The 7,851-nt window shown below is 39.8% G+C and overlaps 1 non-coding gene across 1 annotated transcript; it reads right to left on the reverse strand.

Annotated features, from left to right (window-relative positions):
- Window positions 1-5,675: 5,675 nt before the first annotated feature.
- Window positions 5,676-5,781, reverse strand: LOC121231032 (small nucleolar RNA R71). The gene has a single exon (XR_005929101.1). It is a non-coding gene; the product is annotated as a small nucleolar RNA R71 (small nucleolar RNA).
- Window positions 5,782-7,851: the final 2,070 nt, after the last annotated feature.

Here is a 7,851-nt window from a genome sequence, read left to right on the forward strand (position 1 = left end):
TAAGGAAAAGCAGTTGGAAGATGAGTCTTTGGTCGCTCGTTTTCAACAAGTTAATGAAGGGAAAACTTCTGAGTTCGGTTTAAATGGTGATGGAGTTTTGTCTTTCCGAGAAAGAATTTGTGTTCCAAAGGACTCTGACTTGAGGCAGACAATATTGAAGGAAGCTCATGGGGGACTATGTGCCATGCATCCTGGAGGGAATAATTTGTATCACGACTTGCGAGAATTGTACTGGTGGCCTGGACTTAAGCGAGAAGTGACGGAGTTTGTAGGAAAATGTTTGACGTGCCAACAAGTGAAAGCTGAGCATTAATTACCTTCTGGACTGTTGCAGCCGGTAAAGATACCACTTTGGAAGTGGGAGAGGGTAACCATGGACTTTGTGAGTGGGTTGCCGTTGACACCATCGAAGAAAGACTCGGTATGGGTGATTGTGGATAGGTTGACCAAATCGGCCCATTTCATACCAGTACGTACCGACTTTTCGCTTCAAAAGTTAGCCAAACTGTATGTGGTGGAGATTGTGCAACTTCATCGAGTCCCAGTTTCGATTATCTCTGACCGGGATCCCAGATTCACATCTCGGTTTTGGAAAAAATTGCATGAGGCATTAGGGACGCGGTTGAACTTCAGTACGGCTTTCCATCCCCAAACTGATGGACAGTCGGAAAGGGTCATTCAGATTCTGGAGGACATGTTAAGGGGATGCGTGATTGACTTTCGAGGTAGTTGGGAGGACTACTTACCGTTGGCAGAATTTGCATACAATAACAGTTATCAGGCGAGTATTCGAATGGCACCGTATGAAGCACTATATGGTCGAAGGTGTCGTACACCTAGTTGTTGGACGGAGCTAGGGGAGCGACAAGTTCTTGGACCGAAATTGGTGGTTGATACTGAGGCTAAGGTCAGAATAATTAGGACCGTTTGAAAGAAGCATCGGATAGGCAAAAATCGTATGCAGATTTGAAGCGTAAGGAGATTGAGTACTTAGTAGGGGATATGGTCTTTTTAAAGGTTTCTCCTTGGAAGAAGATATTGAGGTTTGGTTAGAAAGGCAAGTTGAGTCCACGGTTCATTGGGCCTTATCGGGTTTTGGAGCGAGTAGGCCCAGTAGCTTATCAGTTGGAATTACCTCCAGAGTTGGACAGGATTCACGATGTTTTCCACGTCTCCATGCTAAGGCGTTATCGTTCTGACCCTGCTCATGTCGTGCCGATTGCAAAAATTAAGGTGCAAACTGATTTGACTTTTGAGGAGGAGCCTATGCAAATTTTGGATCGAGATGTTAAGATTTTGAGAAGGAAATCTGTCCCATTAGTAAAGGTGCTTTGGCGTAATCATGGCAGAGAGGAAGCTACTTGGGAGCCAGAGGGGGCAATGCAGCAACAATACCCTCATCTATTCGGACCAGGTAAATTTCGAGGACGAAATTTCTTTAAGGAGGGTAGAGTTGTAACGCCCTAATTTTTGGGAATTTTAAAATTGTTGGAAAATTTTAAAAATTCTGTGTCCTATCTGTTTTTCGTAGGATTAAGTACGTTAGTGGGCCTCTAGAAGGCCCAAGCTTAAGGTAAAACCCGGTAGCTTTAATTAATTTTAATTCCATAAGAAAAAAGGGTTTTAGTTAATTGGGCTTTTAGGTATTAATTGTGTAAAATAAATAACAAGGAAGCATGTGGTAAAGTGGCTAAGTGACGCCACTGGGAATGCTATAAGTGGCATGTGGATGATTGGGAGGACCCAGGTTCAAGTCACAATGACAGCAAATAAGGGATTAATTTTTATGAATGGAAAAGATAAGTAGTGGAACTGAAGTGAAAGTCTGTCAGGAGAGGATTTAGGAGTTGATAAGGGAGGAAATCTAGGAGCTGATCAAGGAACAAGAGGTGGCCCGCCAAGGGACTTTGGCATGGGAATTTCGGCTAGGGTTAGTGCCACTATAAATTCGGCATTAGTGGTAAGTGATGTCGTTTCCTGACCATTCTCTTCTTCTTTTCTTTTTCTCTTCTCTCCATCAACTTATTCTTTTCTTCTTCTTTTCCCCATAGCCGAATCCTTCAGCCACCCTACTCTATACCACCTTCCTTCCATTATTTTTAAGACTATAGCCGATTGCCTCAAATCCTGAAATCTCAAAAAGTTGACTCCTTTTGTACCGATTTTTCCCTAGCCAAATCTCTTATTTTTCTCATCATCTTTGGACGATTCTCTCAACCCCTAAACCCCAGGTTTCTGTCGACAATACCACAAGTAAAAACCCTCATATTTTATCTTTCTCTACACTTTTACAAAAAGCCGAAACTCCCACACTATCCTAGGGACATAGCCGAATACTGAGATCACTGAGGGCTCGACTTTTGTTATCATTTGAGGGCTTAGAACTGCATCAGAATCAAGTAGGAACTAAGGGGGAACATTGACTTAAAGAATCGGTGGTAAGTCTTTCCAACTTAGTCTATCTTGCATATTTTAAGAAAAGCCGGAATCCTTAAAAGGTTAGGGAGGTTGTCGTTTTTTAGACTTGTAGCCCTAAGGGGTTGTGATAATAGTATTATTTTGGTAATAGTGTGATTAAGAGGCTGTTGACCAAGGGCTTGGACAAGTGGAACGAACGGATCTGGATCGATACACTATTTTCGGCAAAGGTAGGAACGCTAAGGCCTAAGGTGTTGTTGGCCGAATATGGTAAGAAATTAATATGTAGTTCGTTTCGGTAGTAAGATTAATGTGGTAGTATTATAATTGTAGGCAGTTCATGTGTGGATCTCGTCAGCGAATCGTCATAAAACAGGTGTGTAACAGACACCCTCTCATAGAGTAGATCGGCAAAAGCCGAAAAGCTGAAATGCCGGAAAGTTGGTATCTTGGGAATTTGCGAGTGTGCGAATGCTTGTAAGATAGTTGGGTTTGCATGTTTGGTATTCTGAAGGTAATAAACTGTAGTACGTGCGATTTCATACATTTTGATAATGTGGGCTTAATGGGCCAAAAATCGGGTTATGGGCCAACGGGCTCAATTTGGTAAGTATGCGCGGTAAGTATTCTGATAGTACGTAAACGGATAGGATATGCATGAAAACCCTAGAAGTAGCTAAATCACTACAATACCCTTATGTATGGAAAATTACCATGATACCCCTAGGTGTAAATGACCAATATGCCCCTAGGGTTAATTTTGTCTGAAAAGCATGTTGATTTAAATCTGTATGATGTATGCCATGAATGAATATTTGTTGCATGGGGACATGGGTTATATTTTGGAGGAAGCGTCCTGGTGGCTATGCCACAATTATCTGATCTGGTGGCTCTGCCACATATATCTGTTCTGGTTGTTCTGCCACGATTATCTGTATCTGGTGACTCTGTCACATTATCTGTTCTGGCAGCCATGCTACATAATTCTGTGGCGTGTAGCGGTTGGGTGGGTCGAGTAGTCTCCCCACATGGTGAAAGGTTGGTAAGGGGGTGTATGTGGTTGGTTATGTGTTGAGTTTTGCATATACATGAAATATCTGATCTGATCTGTTATGGGCCTATGGGCTTAATTCTGTATTCTGTTCTGGGCTAAGGCCAATTTATTCTGTTTCTGTGGTTTGAGCTGATATGGGCTATGGTTGGGTTAATTTTATACACTGAGTTTCTCCAAACTCATCCCCTATTTTCATCCTTGCAGGTAATCCCCAGCCATAGTGGGCTTGGAGCTGCGAGGGATTCGGAGTGGCCACTCGTTCTGCAATATGGATTTCTTCTGGTGATTCGGACTTCAATTTTCTTTACTTTGATGATTTGGGTTTTGTTATGTAATAAGGCCGCTTATGATTATTTTTAATTGGGTTTCGATTTATAACTTATGATGATGACCTTAAATTATATTAACTATCAAAATGGGCTAGATCTAGGGTTCATTTTCCAAAAACATAAACTGATTTCGAAGTAACACGATTACAAACAAGGCTTCTGCAATGATAACGTTTTACAAACTTAAATATGTTTTATTCTAAAATAGACATAATTTCAATGGTAACCTAAAAATATACGCGATGTTAGAGTGTGGCAATGGCGGTGTGCATGCCTAGGATTGGATCCGAAAGAGCTTGGTACTTAAGCAGTCTGATGGACTCACCTCCTTTTTCCGGTTTCCTACCTGGTGCACAGCTTCCATTCACTTTAACCCTTAATAAATTAATCCTTTGAACATCAAGTATGATATTCTAAACTTAGAACGGAAAAATGTTTTTAACGTTTTTGATGTGGCACGTCGGATCCGATCATAACGTCTAGGCCGGGTTTGGGGTGTTACAGTGTTCTTAATTCTTGTTTTGATATCCAAGGATACTGATTCAAGATAAGCTCTTATTCAGAGGAGGAATAGAACCTGTCTAAGAGTACATTTGTCATAATTAAGCAGAGTTGATTGCGCGCCTAAAGATAGGGTGACAAGATTTTGCCGAATTAGGGTGAAACCTAATAAAGGGATCCATAGGTCGAGTTAATGCAACCCTAGGGTGTTAATTAGAGAAAAGTCTCAATTATTCAATCTAGGGATTAGACGTTATTTGTCTTGAATAGGGATAATAACATAAAGTAGGGATCTCTACGGAAAATAAATCGTCTGATTCGGAGTCAGAATAACAAGTGAAGTCTAGGTGGACTCTTCCTTAGTTATTGTCTTAATTCAATCATTTTTGCAAAAGTAATTCCCCAATTTTATTTTCTGTGAATTCTTAGCTTAGATAATTAGTTAGTTAAAACAAAACCCCCTTATCCTTAGGCTAGATAATAAAAAGACAGTCATTACTAGTACTTTTAGTTCCTTTAGGTTTGACAATCCGATCTTGCTAAAACTATACTACTGTTTGATAGGTACACTTGCCTACATCGTGATAATAGTTAGTTTCAAGAACGATTCTTTATAAATATTTAAAACCTGTCATCACAAAAATCGCGATCTAGTTTTTGGCGCCATTGCCGGGGAGCTAAGATATTAGGAACACTCAATTTTTATTACTTTAGCCATTTATTTTTCTTGCAAGTTAATTTTATTTTATTTTTATTTATTTATTTACTTTTTCTTTCTCTTGGTAGGTTTTTATAGTTTATGACTAGAAGAAACCCGTCAGGACCACTACTTTTTGACGAAGAAATCAATCGCACAGTTCGTAGAAACCAAAGAGAAATAAGGCGAAGCTTAAGATACACAGAGAACAAGCAAGAGGAAGATACTTCAACCACAACCGAGGAGATGGCTGAAAACCAAGAAAATCCAATACCTCCTGCGATTGCTATTAATCAGAATCCTACTCTGCATACTATGTATGATTATGCTAAACCTACTTTAACAGGAACTGAGTCAAGTATAGTAAGACCTGCTATTGCTGTAAATAATTTTGAACTAAAACCTAACACATTTCAAATAATATAGCAATTTGTTCAGTTTGATGGTTTGCAGGATGAGGATCCAAACACTCATTTGGAAAATTTCCTCGAATTCTGCGATACATTTAAAATTAATGGCATTTCTGACGATGCCATTCGTCTTCGGTTATTCCCTTTTTCATTAAGGAACAAAGCTAAACAGTGGTTGAACTCGTTACCATAAGGGTCAATTACTACTTGGGAACAAATGACCAAAAAAATTTTATTAAAATATTTTCTGCCGGCTAAAACAGCCAAATTACATAATGATATCTCTTCGTTTGTGCAGATGGACTTAGAAAATGTTTACGATGCATGGGAGAGATACAAGGACCTACTGCGAAGGTGTTCTCATCATGGATTACCTCTATTGTTGCTAGTTCAAACATTCTACAATGGTGTGAACCCCTCGACAAGGCAAACGATTAATGCAGCAGCCGGGGGAGCCATCAACAACAAAACACCTGAAGAGGCTTACGAATTTATTGAAGAGATGTCACTGAATAACTATCGGTGGCAAGTCATGAGGACTAAGCCAACTAAAACAGCAGGCGTTTATATCGTCAATTCGATTACTATGCTGTCAAACCTGGTAGAACTTCTAAATAAAAAGATTGATGGTTTACTTGGTTCTACTCAAGTACATCCAATAATGAGGTGCGAGACGAATGGAGGAGGGGCATGCACAGAGTATCAGCCCTTCAACCCTAGCATCGAGGAGGAACAAGTCCAATATATGGGTAACAACAACTCTAGATCCCAACATAACCCATATAGTAACACTTATAATGCAGGTTGGAGGAACCATCCCAATTTCTAGTGGGGCGGTCAAGGAAATCAAAGACCACAACATCTTCTGGGATTTCAACAACCACCCTATCAACAGGAAAAGAAACCAAACCTTGAAGAGATGCTGTCTAAATTTATCTCAGTGTCAAAAACTCATTTCCAGAACACCGAGACAGCACTTAAAAATCAACAAGTGTCGATCCAAGGGCTCAAAACTCAGATAGGCCAGCTTTCCAAACTAATCTCCAAATGACCACAAGGTAGGTTGCCAAGTAATACTGAACCCACCTGAGCCTGAACCGAAGCAAGAAACTGGGGTAAGCAGAGATCAAGGTAAGGTAGGTCATAATAAAAACAAATCAGTGAATGTCGAATATAAACCTCGTGTGCCATACCCCAACGGGACAAGGAAAGACCGCTCAGATGAACAATTTGGTAAATTTCTTAAACTCTTAAAAAAATTATATATTAACTTACCGTTTATTGAAGCTCTATCACAGATGCAAAATGCAATGAAATTTTTAAAGGAGCAATAAGCGAAAGTTGGACAAGGCGTCGCATGTAGAGTTAAACGTAATTTGCTCAACTATTCTACAGAATAAACTACCCAACAAACTAAAAGATCCAGGGAGTTTTACAATTCCTTGCTTAATTGGTAGTTTAGATGTTAATAATGCATTAGCTGATTTAGGGGCTAGTATTAACGTCATGCCTTACAAAATGTTCAAACAATTAGGTCTTGGGAAACCCAAACAGACTAGGATGAGCATTCAATTAGCTGATAAAACTATAAGTTTCCTAGGGGTATTATTGAAGATGTGCTAGTTAAAATCGATAAATTTATAATTCCCGTTGACTTCATTATTCTAGACATAGAGAAGGATAGCAACACTCCTTTGATTTTAGGATGGCCCTTTTTAGCAACTACTAAAACGATTATTGATGTTGGCACAGGTGAGCTCACACTCCATGTGGGAGACAAAACAATCACCCTTCAAGCTCGCAATTCTGGCAACGCATCGGAAATTGAAGGTGATCGTCTAAACCATTCTACTAAAACTGACTATATGGTGCAACCTACTTTGCAGGAAATGAGTTTGAAGGAAGTACATGAGCCATTCTCAAGTAGTAGTAGAGGACCTATTCATGAAGATCGAAGGCTACAAATCGAGAAGCTAGATGAATGGCGGATGCATAAACCGAGAACACATGACAAACCAACACTACGCCAGAACAAGCTCAATACCTTCCCAAATCAACTTAAGGTTGGAGATAAAGTATTATTAGATGTCGCAGATCCTCACATTGTCACTACCAAACTGAATGAAGAAATCCCTCTTACGATACTTAGCATTTTCCCATTCGGTACAGTCGAGGTAAGTCATCCCAAGTGTAACACCCCTTACTCGTACCCGAGGCTGGGATAAGGTATGAGGTGTTACCGGACAAACATACAAACATTAAACTAAAATACGGGCCATAAAATTTCATTCATATTTCAAAACGTTCATTCACTTACACTAGTCCCTTATTTGAGTCTACGAAGCCCAAAACATACTTTAGAAAGGGTTCGGGTGTAACACCCATAACTTGAATCCGAACGCCAGATTAAGGCTAAGAGGTATTACCGAACTAAACATTTAA

Source organism: Gossypium hirsutum, chromosome A06 (assembly GCF_007990345.1).
Source record: "Gossypium hirsutum isolate 1008001.06 chromosome A06, Gossypium_hirsutum_v2.1, whole genome shotgun sequence".
NCBI lineage: Eukaryota > Viridiplantae > Streptophyta > Magnoliopsida > Malvales > Malvaceae > Gossypium > Gossypium hirsutum.